We start from the raw sequence: 21,395 nt of genomic DNA, 5'->3' as shown, positions 1-21,395 counted from the left end.
AATTGTTATCAGGAAAATTGCATCAAAGGATCGCTAATTAGTTTTAAATCCTATCAGTCTTTTTTTGCAATTCCTTAAATTTATTTTGAAATAAATCCTTTAATTACTCTTATATCGTATCTTTTAAAATTGAAAACCTCTCTAAACGAAACGGTAAAGAAATAAACAAAAAGAAATACACACATGAGAGAGAGAGGGGGGTAAATTTTTTATCGTTTAAAGCAACATGAATGTTGACAACGGAAGTCGAGTAATACATGCATTTCATATCGTGAATTGGTGCACGTCATACCGAATTATAATGTATTATTATTAGAAAAGCCGAAACTTGTCTGTAATGCAGGTGCTGGTCAAATTTTACCCTATTGGAAAACGTAACACTATATATACCTCAAGTTCATTTATAACACACACATTTACATGTAACTACTAATCGAGAAAAAGACGAAAAATTCATATTCTACATATATATTTATATATATATATCATATAGAATGGGCACAGAGGTCGAAGTTCGACAAAAATGTAGTCTTATATCAGCATGTGTCCTTGGTTTTAAGAGTTGTTTTACCGATATTTTGAACTTCCAGGTGTACCATTCTGTACATTCTGGCTGCCATGTTTGACACGAACAAGGTCATTTGTGGCTAGCTGTATACCAAGAGAAAATATGGAACACTACATAACAATGATTTCCTTGTTAGTAGTTTCTTTGATACTAAAATAATATCGTTGAATTAACTGAATGATTTATATGGGGCTGCTATCATTCTTTTTTTAATCAGCCTTTAAAACTTCTTCCTTTCAGTTGAGTTCCAATCTATAACCTGCATCAATTCTTTTAGCTGTTAACATCAATGCCTTCTTTTTAAAGTATAAGTATTATTATTTTGTTTTAACCTCTATCTATTGATAATGAACCTAGGATTGACTGTCTTCTCTTGAAATCCTAAAATCTAATTTAAAAGTCTGACAATCGAGTAAACCGTCCCTTTAAGTTGTTTTGAATCTTTCTTAGTCAGGATTTTTAGAACTCCATTTAATTCAGATTCGGATTGATTGTACAGTGAAACCTTTCTTAACCAACCCATTTTTAACTAATAAATTGGTTTGACTTAAATAAAAAGTTGGATAACCAAGGTTTAAGTACTTCTCTGTCTAAAGAATCCGACAAAATGTGTAAAAGATGTTGCACATGAAAAAAAAAACGCAGCGATTTTATTGCATTGTCCACATATTTGTACTTCATAACCTCAAGAAAGTATTGTCAAATTACTTGCTAAGTTTGCCTTTTTTAAGATATTGATAGGTCAAATTAAGTTGAAATGAAAATTTTCCCGCACATTTTTCATATATAAGCAGTAGAATATATCTAAGTAACAGATGTTTCAGGATAAATTTAAATTGCTTTCCAGATGTATTGAATACATTTGAGGTAAAAAAAAAGTCAAAATTGAGAAAAATGATGTGCCACTCATTGCCTGACTCTTACACAGAATGGTACTTAAAATACATTTGAAATTATTATAATTGGACTTTGAAAAGTACCTTCTTTGGGCAGTTTTCGGTTTATTCAGGGTTCAGTTTAGACAGATTTCACTGTAAATGTTTGTTATTGTTCTCGAACGAGACCCCTTCATTATTTACATGATTTCTGTTCAACCTATAGAAAGTTATGAACGTTTTTTACTTACTAAATCTTACTAAAAGAAAAGAACACAAACATTACACCATAAATAACATTAATTAATTATAAGGTAACCGACAAAACTAAATGAGCTACTCTAAAATTGGAATTATAGACCAGGTGCGCGGATAGGTTAATAATCCTCTTTTTTAGAAACACACACGAGTTCCTCATATGATGTTAGTTTTTTTTTTTTAACGAAAACGAAAATCTACGAACAAATTGTTCATTCTATCAATGTATAGTTTACTACAAGAAACTACGGAAGCCCAGGAGGAGGGAAAATATCACGATATAAGTATATCGTTATCGCGATATACATGTAATTATTTGATAATGATACAATTTGTTTGTACATGTGTGTCCCCTCTAGGCTTCCGTAAGAAACACTATCAATTTAATTAATATAGAGTATTTAAATTTTGTCTACTTTTTCATGTTGTCCCTCATACAACTAAGCTCTTACAACACCTCATTACAAGGTAAAATATCAAGGTCAATATCAAAGGAATTGTCGCTTCTGTGAAAGTAAAAATAACTTTCGCCATAGACTCCTTTCCATGACAATAGTCGAATCCTCGTATTAACTTAACTTATCATTTCCTTCATACAAAGTCACTAAGTTCAAACTATCATAAATACGATAGATATATTGCTTCATAACTTGCAGTGTAAACGGGATGAATCATGATCTACTGATATTCAGTAGACAACTTCAAATATAAATTAAAAAAGAAAACATATTTGCTGTTACAAATGAAGTCATTTATATTTTTGTCTATAGTTTATGTAAGGAAGGTTTTGGATAAGAAATTTTCTAAAACTAAACATTAATAATAAATAAAAATCATAAAAAATATTGTTTTGATATATCATTATCTAATGAGAACATTTAAATCTCGTAAACAGTATAATCGTAAAACATCAATGATACTCTCTGGGAATAAAACATAAGTTCATATTTATTTAATACATTCATCATCACATAGTTAATCATATGCAAAAATATCTAGTGGTTTCTTTTGTGTGGACATAATTTTCTGGATGTAAATATGTCCCCAGAACAACATTTGCAATGCTCGGCAGTTTTTGTTAGCTGACATAAAATTGTGGCGCCATTATTACGTCATTACATTAAAGTAGTGCAATGAGATATTTTTCCTTATATTTATCTATCTTACTATGTTTTGAACAACTTTTATGTTATAACAAACAAGTTGATAATATATATTCAATACAATCAATATTCATAGCTTAGTGCCCCTACCCTTGAAAAATTACTTTTATGTTGTAACAACCAAGTATATAGTTTAGAAAATATTCATACTTTAAAGCGCCTACCCTTACAAAATAACTTTTTATGTTATAACAACCAAGTTGATCATATATATTTTAGGCAATATTCATAGCGTAATGCACCTACCCTTAAAAATAGCTTTTATGTTATAACAACCAAGTTGATATATTTTAGGCAAATATTCATAGCTTAATTCCTTAACACCTTACAAAACTTAAATGAAATTGGAAAAAAAGATTGAATGCGTACAACAACCCGATGATGAAGTTGATTATAACCTGAATCATCGGTTTTACGATGTACGTTTAAAACCGACGGTGATTGGTGACTATCAAATACGTTCAAGCATAACAATCAACAATACCACAAATGAAAACATATTTGAAAATTATTCCTTGTAGTATTAGACCAATCGATTGATATTTATTTTAATTCAAATAATGTGGATGACATTTTGATAAATTAGATTCACCCTATTGTCTTGAGAGCTCATTTCACTATTTCGCATTGCACAGTCAAAAATGATTTACCATTTATTGACGTAACCTACTTAGCTGCGAAACAGCGCCTGACGTTCGAAATTTACTCTATACGTTGCCTCCAACTCTCTCAGAAAATGCAAGAATCTTGCATAGTCCGGAAATGTGAATGATTTTACGGGACTTTATCCGATTGTCAAACGACATTTGACTTGAATAATATTAAAAGCTTCGATAAGCCTATCTGAAGCGGTTAATACGAGACAAAACGAACTACTATCGCTGCTTGGAGCTTGTTAACCTTCATATATATAATATTTTTCAGTTTTCCATTCCTCGTTTGTCTACCACGGACTTGACTTTTTATGAGCAACTCGGCGGGTGTTTCTAGAAAAGCAGAGGACGCTTACCCTACAGTTGCACCTGGTCCTTGCTCCCAGTTTTTAGTGGAGTCTGAGTTGCTCATTTGTTTTTGTTACTTTGTATGTATGATTTTAGTTACTTCATGTTCTTTGCTGTGTAAGTCTGTTTTCCATGTCTGGTCTGTCCCTGGATTACATTCTTTTGATTACCGCTATATACCGCTATAACCTTGGTTCCCTTGATTACTCTCTCTTAAACTTCCACTTTGTTAAGTTGTATTTGATGTTTTCACAAATGAATTGCAAAGTGTATTTTACTTGTTTAAAAATTCCATGCATACTTCTTGTGCATTTCAAGGTATTAAAATGAGCTCTTGTATTTGTCTTTAGTCAACGCAGATGTGCTCTATGATTGTGAATATGAATTATCTTTTTCATGGATATAAACATGCATTTAACATAGATACATACATGTAGATTTGCATACGTGTACAAACTGAAAACAAGTTATCTAAATACAAAGAAAATGAATGAACGGATATGGAGTGAAGGTGCTTCAGACAATAAACTTGGAAGTTGTCAGATGGTCTCTAACAATGTCCATGCATGCCTTCAAAATTTCAAAGGGGTGATTGGAAACACCACATTATTTTTTAGGCCTAACTACTCTAAACGCCATATAACAAAGGAAGAAACGGCAACCTTGTCACAAAACTTAACTATCTTAATTACCATTTTAATCAAAATGAGTAGGAACATAATCATAAACAAGTTTTTCAGTAGCAGTTTTCCATTTTTAATCAGACAGGAGGTGATTCATGCATATGAATAAACACCGATTTCAGTTTATTTCCTGTTAGAAACAGATACTGATCACATAACCAGTCTTAGTTTCTCATTAGATTTTTGTGCTTTTGAGATAAGAAATTATATAGATAGTACATAAAATTGCCACTTTGCAAATGTTATTGTTCATTTGGCTAATTTTTAGTGAGAGATAATTATATGACTTTCTAAACAGTGCAGATCTGAATGCAGAGATGATTATCGTTATTTAAAAGTACATATTTTTGACTGAAAAACAATCGTTTGTCTGGTGGAATTTCCTGTTCCATGAATCATTTAACACTTGGTGGTGTCTGAACTTTATGTGCACTGGTACTTAACTGATAAGTTTTTGAATGTTAAAACTTCTTGTTAAACCATGTACGATACTATCGGGAATTCGAGAAACTGAAGTAAAGAGAATTGGACGAAATTGATATTATAGAAACCCAAGGTCAATTGCATACTCTATATAGAAGAAGTCATTCTTTTTGATATTAACAACGTGGTAAATTGATAATTATATAACTGTTCCAGTTATTTATTTGTAATCCTGATGTAAACAAAACCTGAGCAGTATGTTTTGTTTTATTTCTAGGCATGTTTACCCATTTACCAGTTCTATTTGAATCCGTGACATTCTCAAATTTGAAATAAGATGCGGAACTGTTGAATTCATTTTTTTTCTAAGCTAATATCCAATTTTAATAACAAAATAAATAACCTCCGAGATACATTGGTATTATAGTAAAATATTTCAGTTCGTTTTACACGATTTTGATATTGTCTCATTCACTAGTAAAATTGTGAAATGTGTTCGATCTAATTTTTTAATGTTATATCTGGTGTAGTTGATGATTGATTTAAGATTACTTAGACCAACTTTTACAGTATCTTCTTCATAATAAGTATCATGCCTTAAGTAAAAATATTCAAATACACCACAAATTGACTGATGTATGGAAAAGTGGGTCATCAGAGGACAATATGTATTACGAAAAGAATTTATGAAATATCAACTGAAAACCCCAAGCAAAACGGATAGCGGAACTAAGAAACTAAGAAATAAATGTACCAATTACGATACAAAAATGCCAGTTACTTGATAATTGTGTTACATATATAAATATAATTAGTGAATACATTACTAGATGCTTTTAAAACATTGTATACATCACTGGGTATCAACAAGATAACCTAACAAAATTAAGTAGGTAGACCTAAGGTAATGGACACAGCTAGCTCTTACTAATCATTGGGACGTTTGTATTCAGCATTTTAAAATCAATCTCATGTAAGCATCTATGTAACTTTGCCTGATTTCATTCTGTATCAAATCAAAGCTTGATAGGCTTTAGCGAAATTGAATATGATACAAACATATCCCTGATTTCACGAGTTATGTCCCTTACCCTAGGTCTACCTCGTTAAATAAGTTATAGGAACTCACACAAAACGAAAAAAAGATAAACAATGTCCTACGTGTTTGTATTTGTTTTGTTTTTGATTTCGCTTTGTTTTGTCTTTTGTTTCTACTTTTTTATCATTTAGAAGTTCGTGTTGAAAAAAAAGTAAGAAAGCTAAAAAAAAATATCATTGTAACTCACCAAGAGAACAAATATGCAGACGTTTGACTATATCAGCAACTCCGGCTCTCCTTATAACATGAAGCTCGAAGCAACTGTTTTAATGAGGTTTGCCATGCCTGTTCTAGAAATTTTCATTTTTACATTTAATTGTAACTTCATTAATTAACATTGAAACCGCATATACTAAAGTAATTTTAGGTACTTTAGATACATCATGGTGTATGGACCTTCTATTCCCCTGAAATAACCAACTTTATGATATAAATATACCATAACTATTTGCACAAAAAAGGTATCTAAATACTTTTTAAGGCTGTGTAGTCGAGTTTGGCGGGGTTATTTTAAGGCCAAAAGCACATTCATTTTTAATTGATTTTTGGTAATATGTTCACATATAGTTCAGCGATTTTTTATGTTGAATTGATTTTGACGCAAAGGTTTCGCAATAAACCTTTTCCATATTCCCAACTTTGACTTTTTTTATTATTATTGTTATTTTTCAAAGGGAAGTAACCTTGGTTAAATATGAAAAACGACGATACAAGGCATCCGCACTTTTATTTTTTCCCAGTGGACTTAAAACGATGCAATACAGTATGAAGATATTCATTTTTACTATTCATTATGCATTAATCATCCTATATTTGGAAAATGCATAAAGTAATTGTCATTTTGATCATCATGGAGAAGTTCTATTTTAAAATATGATGGCATAAAATCTCTTACAAAGATATTTTGATTATAACGACTACATGAAACTACTATGAAAGCCAATGGTCCAAAATGATACAACTTTGATTGATCTTTTCAAAATCATGATGACAGTTTTAAAAATTAACAATTATGTCCAGGAAGTGTTTTGAATGATACACATGCATATGGAACGGCAACTATAAATTATAATTTACATGTATATAGAATTGTGCAATGCATTTTCGGCTGTCTTCTCAACTTTCGTAAAATGCAACTGATACAAACCCTTTGAAATGCTCCTTGAGGTTCACTAAACACGTAACATCTACAACCTACTCAGTAAATATATCTACATATGATGTCTTATATTTTATTGTTCAATGCATTTTGTTCAGTTTACTTACAAATGAACATTTGGACACATAAATTTCAACTTTATTACTGTTGCAAGTATAGACCTAACCATCCCATGCGCTGATCCAGTCATTTTGAAAAGTTGGGTCCAGACAAAGGGGTTCCTGGCTATCTTTGCTCATGTATTCTTAAATATTACACGAAGTTTACAAAAGTTTCCCGAAAAGATTCCAAAATCTGAAACCCTGGATCAGCCACTCGTGTGAATATGTTTTTAGCAATGACGTAGAAGGGAAAAATGTCATCTGCCAAACTGGTCTCTACACACTATACATAACAACATATAAATTTTAACTTCTATTTCAAGTTACGTTAATGGATAGTTTACTATGGCACAACTATATGGTAAAGTTAACAACTGATTTGTATGGCTTAAGTGAAAAATAGCGACAAAAAGATATGATTTATTTTAGGTCAATATTACAAGTTCAGTTAGGTTTCCACAATGATAGAATTGCATGTAAACGCCGAAAATATGGTACTCATGGACAGATTTTCCTAAAATCAGGACGTTACCTCCAAACAGGACAAACTAAGTGTACTCAAAAACATTTCTTGACTTTTCTGATTTATCTTTGTTTCATCGAACTACGAAAAAACAATTTTGGAGAGGTTGCATCAACATACATGTATATTTCTTATCTCTATTTTCAGTTTAGGGATATGAGAAGCAGTTTTTCTTTATTAAATTTTATGCTAAACAATAGAAAGAAAGTCTCACATTTATAACCGACTATCCAGGCTCAGTTGAAATACATGTATACAGCTTTTCAAATAATTTAAGTACCAGTCAATATAAAATAAAGACACTGCCAACGGTGAAGTGGTTTATGGTGAAGAAAAACCCACCAAACAAATGATTCTTTTTCAGTCTACCTATGTTATACTTTCACATAACAATAATCTTTTCTGCATTCAGATCTGCACCTTTGAGAAAATCATACATTCCTCTCAAACTAAAATCAACCAAATGAAGCTCAATCAAGAACCATAACTCTTCCAAATTGACAATTTCATATACAATCTATATATATTTTTTATCTCAAAAGTGCAACAACCAAATGAAAAACTAAGGCTGGTTATGTGATCAGTAACTGTTTGGTTGGTTTTTGACATGCATGAATCACCTCCTGTCTGATTTTTACAAAGACTGATACTTAATTGGAAGGGATTTAGCGCTCATCAAAAATTAAACTGAAATTACTTTTATGATTTTTCCAGATACTTAAACTGGAAGAACCGTAGGACTCATGGAAATTTAATCTAATTACATGATCTATTTTGTAAGAACACATTTTTTTTCCAGTTATAAACTCAATCAACCAGCAGGATATGCCATCTTTCCTTTCTAAGGGTTTATACTATTTTGAAAATAAAAACAGCCATAAACTTCGCACACATACTAATTTTTTAATTGTGTAATTTGATATAATTACATTTTAAATGATAAATTAATGGAACAGCTGAGTCATATTTGTCCTGGAACAAAAACAGTCGGGATACTTCAGTTGTTTGATTATAAACACACACACACATATAACATAAGTTCAATATTTTTGTTGTATTACATTTTCAGCTTTATACATCTATCGAATCAGATTTTCCGACCATCGTTTGTAGTATGCTTCATTTGTGTTATTTGCTGAAAGTACATACCACAGTAAGCCCTGTTCCCACTAACGTGGTGGCGGATGTTCTGGTTGTTGTGACTTGTATTTACCTAATGCATATAATTTTTACCGGAAAAGGAAATTATGATGATGATGGTCAAAAATATGATATTGGTTTATGAACACAGACATTCAATTATATGAAGATTTTCCGGAAATCACTGTTGTCAAATCAAGCTTTACTCCTCTTTTCCTTAATTCATATCCATTAAAACCTAGACGGAAGTGGGAGGTACTCGGAAAGAGTAACCAAGGGAACCAAGGTTATAGCGGTAATCAAAAGAATATAACCCAGGTACAAAGACCAGACATTGAAAACAGACATACACGACAAAGAACATAAAGTAACTAAAATCATACATACAAAATAACAAAAGCAAATGAACAACTCGGACTCCATTAAAAACTGGGAGCATGGACCAGGTGCACCGGTAGGGTAAGCGTCCTCTGCTTTTCTAGAAACACCCGCCGAGTTGCTCATAAAAAGTCAAGCCAAAGAAGTCAGTACACGTGCGTAGAAGGAATTAGATTCTAGAAGCATTGTCTTCTCAGTTATATGAATATTAGCAATTTGAATAGCCAAATTGACAATAAAACATAAGTTAAGTCATATACATGACAACAAAAGAAGTATATTAGGCAATTTAATCAAAAATCAATAACAATCAATCAAATCAATTTCAGAAATATATCACGGAATCTCCATTTTATCTTTGTTTTACCACGGGCTGGCAATTTACGTCGCATTGTTTTTACCCCAAGCGATTACGAGGTATTAAAAACGACATAAATGGCCGGCTTGTGTTAAAACAATGATAAAATGGAAATTCCGTGATTTCGTTCGATTCTAATAGGACTAGTTTCTTCATATTATAGAATAAACACACCCTGTGTTTTGCACGAAATGTTGGTTATATGTTTATTACTTTTTTATCATGGCAGTGGTCTGAACAGCTTTGAAGCACGTCATAGTAGAGATTTCCATTAATTTGATGGAACTCGCCGTGAACGAACGTAACTCAACGTTACAGAACCTTATGCGACAGACCGTGAAGGACGGGGAAAATTATTTACGATTAGCGCAGACGAAAATCGTGGAAGAATTCATATCTATTTCACAGTTCATAATTTATTAGAGATCAACAATATCACATCTCATAGTCTGCAGTTCTTCCGAATAGCAGATATATGCGACATCAGGAGCGGTTCCAGTTATGAAAGATATGGAAGGGGGGCGGGAAAAAACGGTATATAAGGCTTAAATTTGTCCTAATTATGCAAAAGGTCAGCAAACTTTGCCAACAATAAAGGGTTTCGAAACCCCGAACTCCTTCCGGCTCCCCCACTGCGAATGTAAATGCAAAATGCATGTGTAATGTGTACATTTTTATGAAGAACGGGATACTTTGCCCCTTTTAATGACCTTACGGAAGTTCTAAAATGCCGTTAAAAGTCAATTCACTTGTTATGTCACTTTGTAAACGTACAGTGGCAAGGTAATCGCCCCACATCATATCTCTAATTTGAGGTATAGTATTGAAAATAAATGTGCGTTAAAGTATAATTATTATTAATACATTTCAACAATAAGATTGGAATTGAATTATGGTATTTATACTGTTCCTACATGCACAAACAACACACAATTATAATTTGAAGTACGACAAAGGAAACGCGCATCTAGCTAGCTTATCCGAAAATAATATCAATGTTCAATGGCGTGTTTAAAATCAAAACTATTCTGTGTTTTGTTATTTATTTGGCAACGTTTATTTTACACTATTTTCTCTTTAGAGTTTCATTTGCAGTTGCTAATTTCCTATGAATACGACATGTACTCGTTTGTTAGTCTCAATTCCCAGCTGCCTACATTACATGCTTGTCCGAAAAAAAATTCAATACAAAATTATTGTTTTCAAACCTCGATCTTTCTGAATGCTAATTGTCTACATATGAATAACTAAATAAAAACATGCGCTTAATTTTAGCTCGCTAATCTCCTTTTGAATACTAGTACTTAAGTGTTAAATAAATGTTATGAGTATAATATCTGTATATACATATCCATGCAGATTAAAGGTTTAGGCGCGTATCAAAGGACAGTCGAACCGGGCGAACGCCCCATTCCCCAAAAATTGGGAAGAATGATTTTATTGGCATGAAATCTTGATTTTTCACGAATTCTATGCATCCAAATTTATGCAGCTGATTATGACTCTTTCGTTTTGTCGATTTATTTTTGTTCGTTGTTGATCAAGAAGTTCACGCTTATTACACCTGAAGATTGTACTTTTGTTTCTCTTTCAATGTTACTGTTATTTTAAATGATTCCGGTAACTATAAGATCGTAAAATGAAATACCGGCCATTTTTCCGCGCCACTTAACCATATACAGAAGCAGATCATGTATAAACTTTTCGCCCAATATGTAAAGACTTACTATAAGATCTTTATTGTAAATGAAAATCATCGGCCATTTCCGCGCCACTAAAATAACCAGGTGCAGATCATATATACTTTTCACCCAAAATATTACGACTCTTTTTATTTTCCCCTTGGTGACACCAACAAAGAGGGTGAGAGAGAAAATATAATTTTCGGAAATACTTCCTGACATTTTTGAGAATTTGTACGAACACAAACCTAATGATATTCAGTATTATATAACACATATTGATTGCAGTTAAAAGGTGGTATACATGCACTAGATCACCGTACTCAGACTTTGCCTCGGGCGATATTCTTCATTCGTGAAATAAATCAGTACCAAAGAAGTCATTCGCGAGTCTACTCTACAAGGGTATGCATATCTAAAAAAACTTCACAAAACACTCCTGTCACAAACACCAGTTTTAAACGTTTTTACATTGCGGAATGTATCTTGAGTGGGAATGACTGTAACATGCTCAAATCCATGAATTTATAGACAGATCACATTAATCGAGATATGAACTACATGTCTATGTCGTAAGTTCAGATAAGCTATAGTCAATTGCTATAGCTTTTGATGACTGGGAGTTTTTAACGACCCAGAATACCAATACAGACCTCTCAAGGTCGATGTTAGTGGTAAGTAGAACCAACTGGGGTTGATAGCGGAGCCCAGCCTTCGGGATATCTGACCGATCCCGAAGAACTATGGCTGCTATGTAGACGTTCTTTCCTATACTGCCAGACCTCCCGTAGATCAGGGAGGATTTCCGCACTTGATCTTTTCTTTTTTCATATTTCAAACGGTTTTCCACTTTAACTGTCTTGGAAGTAGGTCTACGGAAGAACTGCGAAATATTATTCAAAGTTTATAAACATTTATATATGGTGCCACACCATTGTCTATGTGATGTTTAAATGATGTTTAGCTTTTGCAAATACTTTGCAAAAAAGTAACAATTCAGTTTAGAAATTCAAAATACATTTAGTTTATTTCTTTTATTATGGTTATGTGATAAAATATAACAAATATTTTAAAAAGCTAAAAGAGATATAAATAAAAGTATAAAGTATAAAGTGATAATGGGCGACAATTAACATTTTTAAGTTTCCTCCCCTTCCTTTATCCTAGCGGTACGTATTTCTACGTAACCGAACGAGCGGTGCGTATGATATTATTAACTCGAATTTAAGTCTAATAAATAAAAGGCCCAGTTTGTAGAGGCATTACATAAATTTTGATTATAATTTAAATGAAATTGAAATGACTTAAACCTTAGTTGTAGCATTACTTCTGGTATGATTTAGGTTATTCAACATAACAAAGCAGACGGTCCTAATTGGTACGTCCGTCCGTTCGTTCGTCAATTTTGTGGAAATCTCTAATAGAATTCAAACATCAGTCATCATTTATTCGATCTGCTCAACAACTGCCTTCACAGAGAGGTTAGGTCTGGAAATATAGGGTATTTCTGAAAGATTTTTTAAAAACCAAATATTTCTCTAAACAAAATGTTTTAGAAGGGGGAAGTAATTGGCACAATTATGACCCAGAGGAATTGTCACATTGATTTATTTCCGCTAGAATCTTGGTTCCTTAGATTACTCTTTTATATATTATGTCAAAGCTTATATTTAAGACCGATGAAAGATAGTTGCTAGTCAATAATTTAACTTCAGAAGTAACACGTTTTCTTCTTGAATATAAAATGTTGTCCATCGTCTCATAGACCAAATAATGTATATGAATGTGACGCCATCAAATTTTTTCAATGTGTAACTCGTTAAATTTTGACACCAAAATTAAATTATAAGGAATAACTGTCATATTTTTTTCGGTCTTTTTGAAATAATCTCAATGCCTGTGGTACACACTTGAAAAAAACCCTGCTACGCAGATCGAGGTTATTCAAGAATTGGCTATTGCACTTTGCGCAATAAACAATATGCACATGGAAAATTTATGTTATTTTTCAATAGACAAAATTTTTATCATTGCCAATTCTTATCAATTAATTTTAAAAAAAAATATTTTAATCTTTAAAAATGAGAAAAGTAGCTCTGAGTTTAACTGAATAGGGGCATGTTAATATTTTTTATCCGCTGAGATATAACAAAATTATTTTAACCAATCAGAGTACAGTACTTATCTCAAATTCATTTATTTCCTTATAGACCAAAAAAAAAAATTCCTCAAAATCTTAAAAAGCCCTGATAAATGAAAAAAAACTTTCACTGATTATATGATTGTATAATCAATCCTACAAAAGTCTGTTGATTCGAATTCTTAGAACACTATTTTATTAAATTGGTGGACCTTGGATAGTGAAAAATGGTTTGTTGTAGTTTGTTGTTTCATCTAGAAATAATTAAAAACACAATTTTCGATTGATTAATGATCTTGACTATTTGTCTTGAATATGTCTCTCTCTTTAAAATAGTAGCACAAAGGGCCAATATACAAATACCATTGGGTTGATATTGGGATTTTGACATATAGCGTTTAGGAAAAGGCAAGACACAAACATTGTCAACTAGTATCCTATATGATTTCAAAATTGATATAGTATTCAAAAGTAATTTCAGGGGTAAATTGGACAAAGCGATCAAATAGAAGGACTTAAAAACGACAATAATAATTGTACTACAACCTTTACAAAGGCACTATGATAAAACTCTCGACTATTTCAGTCAGTGATGTGGATCGGTCACATGTGGCGTCGAGAAATAAAATTTATTATATAGATAGCAGTGTTTTATCGAATGTTCCCAGTGAAATAAATTTCGATAATTTACACTGTGAAAAAAATTCGGTAATTTCACTCTAGGACTTCTCCTGCCAAAACGTCTTAAGTTTGAAATCAATCCGCCGTTCATAAAATTTGAAATTTTTGTTGAAAATAGCCACGAATAATCAAGGAAATCTATATAATAAATAGGATAATCAATTGGTTATCGTGAATAACCAAAATATGATCACTCGTGCCAAGAACGCCGTCAGATTTTACTCGTGCGCGGAACAAGTTCAGCATACTCGTTAAATCTATGCGTTCTTCGGCACTCGTGATCATATTTTGGTTATTCACTCCTTCCAATTAATTATCCCATCAGTTATATCATCGACAGTGCTGAAATAAACACCTGAAGTGACAAAAAAGATTAGAAGACCAAGGAACCTTTGGTGATGAACGGTATAAAAGGAAAAAGGAAAAGATTATAGTGGCTTAAACACATGGCAAAGGGCTGCATCACTACCAAGCAACATGCTGAGATGCATTTCGATGGATGTTGAACGGTTTCAAATAGGGCTCAAAGAGGTAGTATGTATGTACGTATTTCAAGGATATAATTCTTGTAAATACATGTCACGTTTAAAAACAACAAAAATGCTTAGTAGTTAGTCTTTTTTCTAGTATCTTTTGGGCCCCGTGCAGGTCCGGGTGTTAAAAGAATAGGCCTGCAGCAGCGCTAGGCTTGTCGTATAAAGCGACAGAATAGTGCTCAGAAACCTAGCCGGGGTTGCCCACAGAGCAACTGGGATGTGTGCCCCAGGTGGTGGAATGGGGTACCCCTGGCGTGTTACATGCTGGGGTTGTCAGGCTATAATACGGAAAACCTGACCGCAAACCATAGTGGTACACCGTGTTGGGAGGGATGCCACGTTCCTCGCACGTTAAAGAACCCTGCTGGGGTATTCGATAGGAGTAGGAACCTTTGCGCTCCGCCACAGGAGGCTAAATTGCCCGACCTTACCCATCCCCCTTTTTCCAGTGGCAATCAAAATTTGTCGACCCTATTATCCTTGTGACCCATCCTTTTTATTCATTTCATGTTCATTGTATCATCCATTTCATGTTCATTGTCTGAATATAGCTGAAATATTGCTGCTCGGACGTTAAACCCCAACAAACAACAAATAAGTATCTTTTGGTAACAAAATTCGATAAAACATTCAGTTTTTTTACAATTTTTTTTTCTCACTTTCAAGTTTCAACAAATAAATGTTAACTTGCAATTGGATCTGAGTAAGGTTCAGGAACTGCAAAATGTCAACTTGGACGTGAGAAATGTAAAACTGGAACTAAGAAATAACAAGTTACATCTGTGAAATGTCTCGCACCCTTCGGAAAATTTTAAAAGTCATGACACTACTGGTCTTTTGTAAAAATGACCTTTATAAGCCAAACTTATTGGTACACTGCATGAAGTAATTTTTTATATCAATTATTAGTATTCAGATGATTTAAATGCTAACAAATACATGCCATTATAAGGAAAACGAAAAACACTGGTTATAAAGTATCCAATACATAAATTCTGCTTTTTGCAACTGTGAAATGATTTTGCATACTAAAGCATTGATTTTATCTTGATGTTACTCAATGACATTTATACACAAATGTTGTTAAATTATTCTGCTATAATTGACAGTTGCTCCATTGAATAACAAATAAGGCTGGATAATTTTACAATGTAAACTTATTGGGAACCACAATCAGTATTCAATCTATATAGACTAAATATATAGTGAGATTCACAAAGTCGGTTAACTGGTCTCGACACTGATATTAAAGAATATTGACTTCATAAAACAATTGCTAAAATGGAAACTGAATATATCCAGAATATGAAACTTATGAAAACAAATAAATGTTATAATTGAAAAAAACAAATACGGAAAGACAGACATACAAACAGAGATAGGGATGGGGCTACAGAAAGGAGTCCTTTAGTAATTTATTGTTATTTTTTAAACTTTATTTATGAATTTACTTATTTGATTAAAGCAACATTTATTTTCTAATTTCAACATGAATATCAGAAATAAACCTACAGGGCTATTAAGTGTCGTATGACTAAAATAATTCTTAATATTGCTAACAATATATCACATGGATAAATTACATGTATCCTTTTAAATCAGTCTTCTAAAAGTAACTTACTCTGCCAGAAAAATGAGGAATATAATGAAGAAAAAAATAAAGAAAAAGAATGTGTTGTGAAAGAGTAATCAAGGGAACCATGGTTACAGCGGTAGTTTTGAAAATTATTCTCAATGAATGATAATACAATTAATTTAATTTGAAATAGAGAATGTATTGCTTAAACGGATGGAACAGGTAAATAATCTGACTATAGAAACATGTCTAATGTTGATCAGTTGTTATCATAAAGTCAAATTTAAGCGATTTCAGTTGCTCATTTACTTTTGTTACTTTGTATGTATGATTTTAGTTACTTTATGTTCTTTGTTGTGCATGTCTGTTTTCCATGTTTGGTCTTTGTCCCTGGATTACTTTCTTTTGATTACCGCTATAACCTTGGTTCCATTGATTACTCTTTCAGTGAATACTTTTTGGCAGAAAAATACCGTAAGTTGTTCAAATACCAAATAGAAGGAACCTACTTCGATTCCGATCTTATATTTAGAAACTTTGTAATATTCAGAAAACAATAATCAACACAGGATATATTAAAATTCATTGGACTGAAACCACAGAATTTCACAGATGTCTAATTCAATGTCAGTGTTTAATTGCAAAATAATATGAATTGCAAATTAATATTTTAACCATATAACATATTTCTAAAACATTCAACATTATACAAATTCTCATTAAACAACTTCTCTTGTAACATTAATGAAAACGCTTTTAGATTTTAATATCATAAGCTTTTATTATTTTATTTTGCCTTTAAAAATCATTAAATCTGATACTTGTCTCTTTTAATATATGAACTACATTTTGACAAATTGTCTAAACCGGCTTTTGATCTGTCACCGTCTGGTTTCAAGCACTTTATTTAGGTTGTCTTAATAGATTTTTTTGCCCACTGCATGATAAACACAGTGATATTTGGAACATGTGTGCAAAGGTTGCTTATTATACAACAACAAGAATTAAATTGCAAACATTTTAGTAAATAGTGTGAAGTACTACAAAATTAGCATGCACATGTTTGAATGTACCAAAACATTGCCTGTATATTGCAAAGGACTCTTTTGAATGTTATATAAAAATGTATGTAGTATACACGTATGAACCTAACTTTTTAATACAGTTTGGTCTATAAACGGGTGAAAATTCCCAATCTTTACAGTACAATTCAAACAATAAACTATCATAACACCGTGTCAAAACTATCACAACTATCAGCCTTGAGGGTGAAGAAAGGGTCCTTGGAGCTGGCAGGTTAAACATTCTGCAAGAACTGCCTGGGTGCACTGACTAAATTTTCTGTTGGAAACTAAGGCTTAGGAATCCAGATATATGAAGAAGAACGTGCAAATAGAATAGAGAGACAACCCAAAAAATCAAAGGAATAAAATACAATTACAAATGTACATATAAAAACAGCTGAGGTGGCGAGAAAATCATTTGTACGTCACAAAATAAATCTGATTCAAACAAATTTGTTGGTATTCCATTTTCTGTCAAACAGTTCTACTATTCATTTCTTCTTCAGACTGGGAATTATCCGTTTAATTCTAATGTAAACTGATACTCTTAATAAATCTCGACTATCACTCGGAGTTGATGAAAATGCAACTTTTACTTCTCAAGTTGGTAACTCTAGAGTGTTACAATGTTGAAAAACTAACCGAACACTGAGAAGTCATTTTTATCAATAGGGGCAATAGGGGACGAAGTCTTCATTACGAATATAGTATAACCTTTGGCCTAAGAAGAACTAAAAGCTGATTTCAGTCTAACGGGAATACCGAATAAGGATCTCCACAAGTTTCGTATCTATGACAAAAATAAAATGTTAATCAAAGCTCACATCTGAATATTTTGTTGTATCATGAAGAATCAAACACTTGTACGGCATTCATTTAAAATGATCCATTGCGAGGCTCCGCAAAGTAAGAGGTTTATTTTTTCTGAACTAAGGTATCAACTTATCAATGTGGCCAGTGATACGTCACGACTAGGTGGAACATTTTGGTAACTTCAGCGCACGTGTGTTATCTTAATTAAGCTATAGGTGTGATAAGGAATTCTTATGCAATATGTTTATAACAAGGTTTTTCATTGGTTCGACTCAAGCGTTAAATTATCAATATACCTGTCGGAGCGAATTCACAAATTGTATGCGAATGAATATTACGGTCAAGATAATTTGCATAACAATTCAATTGGCTGACCTATAAATTGAGAACACATGTAATGACGATTTTGAGGTGTATTCATCGTTATATCGTATTAAACAAATGCTTCTCTACCTAATTGGCTTATTTTGATTCACTATGAACCAAGATGACAAAACTCTAAGGTAAATTCCAAATCCCGATATCTTTGAACGATCTCCGATTATTTTTACGGTAGGATTTCGTGGAGCGGTCGATATGGGTCAACGAAGACCCTAACTGAATAAATGAATGATACGATGTTTTTGCTTCACACCTTATATAGAATAGTTTCACAAGAAAAGAGATATTTGTTTTGTACTTGAAGCTTTGTGGACGTCCATCTGTAGTTTTATATCCGTTTACCTCTCCACTACGTGTCGCCAAGGTACACTTAATTTGCAACAGTAAAACTACAGGTGCACGTCCGCAAAAGTTCAAATACAAAACAGCATTCTCTTAAATCTCGAACACTAAATATGTGAACTTTCTTGTCTCTTTAGTGAGAAAAAATAAATTCTGGTTAATGCAAGAGAAATCAAGGGAACCAAGATTCTAGCGGAAATCAGAAGAATGAAACCCAGGGATAAAAACAAGAAATGGAAAAACAGATACAAGATATGTCAGAGACAAAATGTATAGAATTCTAAGGAATCAATAATTCTAATGCAATAATTATGTAACAATCCTACGGTTTTTCAAGATTTCCGTCCAAAACATTCCTTTCACAGATCTGTGTGGCCATGGCAATGGCACTTACTTTGACCTAATGTTGTCAACAGGTACCCAGTCAGGTATTGTACTTTATTTACAATGATACTCATTTCATTGTAAAGAATACTTGCGAGTTATTAAAAGAACTTTTCACTTCCAAATCAGCTTATTTTAATTCTATATAAACCAAGATAACTAAACTCTGAGGAAATTCCAAATCTTCATGTCTTTGAACTAATTATTTTCTTTGAGGTATAATTTTGAAAGCAGTCGAGATGCGGTCAATGTAGTTCATTGCCGATTCTGCTGATTGAATGAATGTGATATAATTTCACGCTAAACACCTCATGTAGGAGAATTTCATGACAATAGAGATCGGTTATCTCTCAATTATGTTTCTGCTACCATCTAGTGAAAGTATCCTAAATGCTAATTTTAACATTTCATTTTTTGAAGTCGCTTATATTATTATTGACTTCTTGCACTTGTAATTTTAGTACTTTACATTCGCATATGACTTGCATAATTATATATTACTACACCACCTTATGCTGCTAATCTGTGCCGTAAAACTGTCAATTCTAGCTTCATACGAGTTCAAAATGTACCTCTAAAGTATCATACACATGTGTAATTAATGTAATATTACCCAGTCTCAGATTCAGGCACAGTGGCTCATTACATATGACTGTATAGGTCATAACCATAACATTCTGTAAAAATGAAATAAAAGATTATAATTGCTTGTGATTCTTCTTGGCCGATCACCTAAATGTAAAACACAAACTGTTTTCTTTTTTGGTCAATATATACTTATCGACAAAAATACGTGGGGAATAAATTATGTCATAAGTAGATATTGTTTAATTTTTATTACTGGTGTTATGGAGCTGTATAATTATTATTGCTAGACTATTTCCCTATGTCAGTCCTGGTTTTTGTGGGAGGTCATATTGCTAGTGATTTGGTTTTTGTGTGTATCTTATTATAACACGATTTTGATTGTACTTTGAAATACTTAGTATCCTGCAAAACATATGTTGCATTAAAGTAAAGTCTATCCAACTCAACCACTGCAGTTATGTGTATTTATGTCCTCGGATGAAAAGGAATTAATTATGTTAAACATATTATATTTAATGATTTTTATATAAAGCTTTAAGTACATGCAAACTATTGACTTTAGAATTTGTTCAGACATGACCAAATAAGGAAGCCGAATTTTAATAAGTCAACCAATCAAAGAATAGGAGCCAGCCACGCGTTTTTCTGTCCTTACAGTCTGAACAGTCGTCCACAGTCAAAGGCGACATTTTGTTTAGTATGAAAACAAGTTTTGATCATTAATTCCTTTCACATCCAGCTGAATTTGTTACCCGTTATAAACTCCTTCATTTCAAATGTTTGTATGTCATGCAATGATTTTAATGTGTGTTTGGATGACACTCCGGGAGGGGACATAAGCACAGACAAAGAGCTGATAAGGCTCATTACGGGAAGTCAGACATAGTTATGTTAAAAGTTGGGCCTAATGATCTGTGCAAGGGTAAATCTGTGGATGAGTCTTTGAGTTGTTAAAAGTAATTAGATCATTAGTTTTTCACTTGCAATTGATGTGCTTGTGAAACCAATACTGTTCATGTGGACAAATTTTACAGATATTAAACTATATATGCAGGTTTTTGTAAATCTAAGTACAGCATTTGATTCATTGAAAGCCTTATAGTCCAGGTTTACAAAAATGTATGTGATTAAAGAACAGTATTTATTTCATATAGAGCCTCAGCTATATAGTCCAATTTTATGTAATTACAAAAGTACAACATTAATTTCATTCAACAACAGCTGTTATACGCTACACTGTCTAAGGCAGTGTAGCGTATTATAACAGCTGATTTTAATCAATTTGGTACTATAGAATAAAATGTAATTGGGCATTTTACGAAAAGGAAAGTCAAGATTGCAGAATAAATAGATTTAATAAATTTTATCATACCATAAGGGTATGAATGCATGTGAATGGGTGTATTTTGGTAGGATGAGAAAATGCAGGTGATAGGGAGAAATCTACCCCCCCCCCTTTTTAGATCCTTCCTTGGTCGT

The sequence above is a fragment of the Perna viridis genome, chromosome 3 (assembly GCF_037379345.1).
Source record: "Perna viridis isolate PV_CMFRI_1.1 ecotype Kerala chromosome 3, ASM3737934v1, whole genome shotgun sequence".
In the NCBI taxonomy this organism is placed as follows: Eukaryota; Metazoa; Mollusca; class Bivalvia; order Mytilida; family Mytilidae; genus Perna; species Perna viridis.
This window is presented reverse-complemented; position numbering follows the sequence as displayed.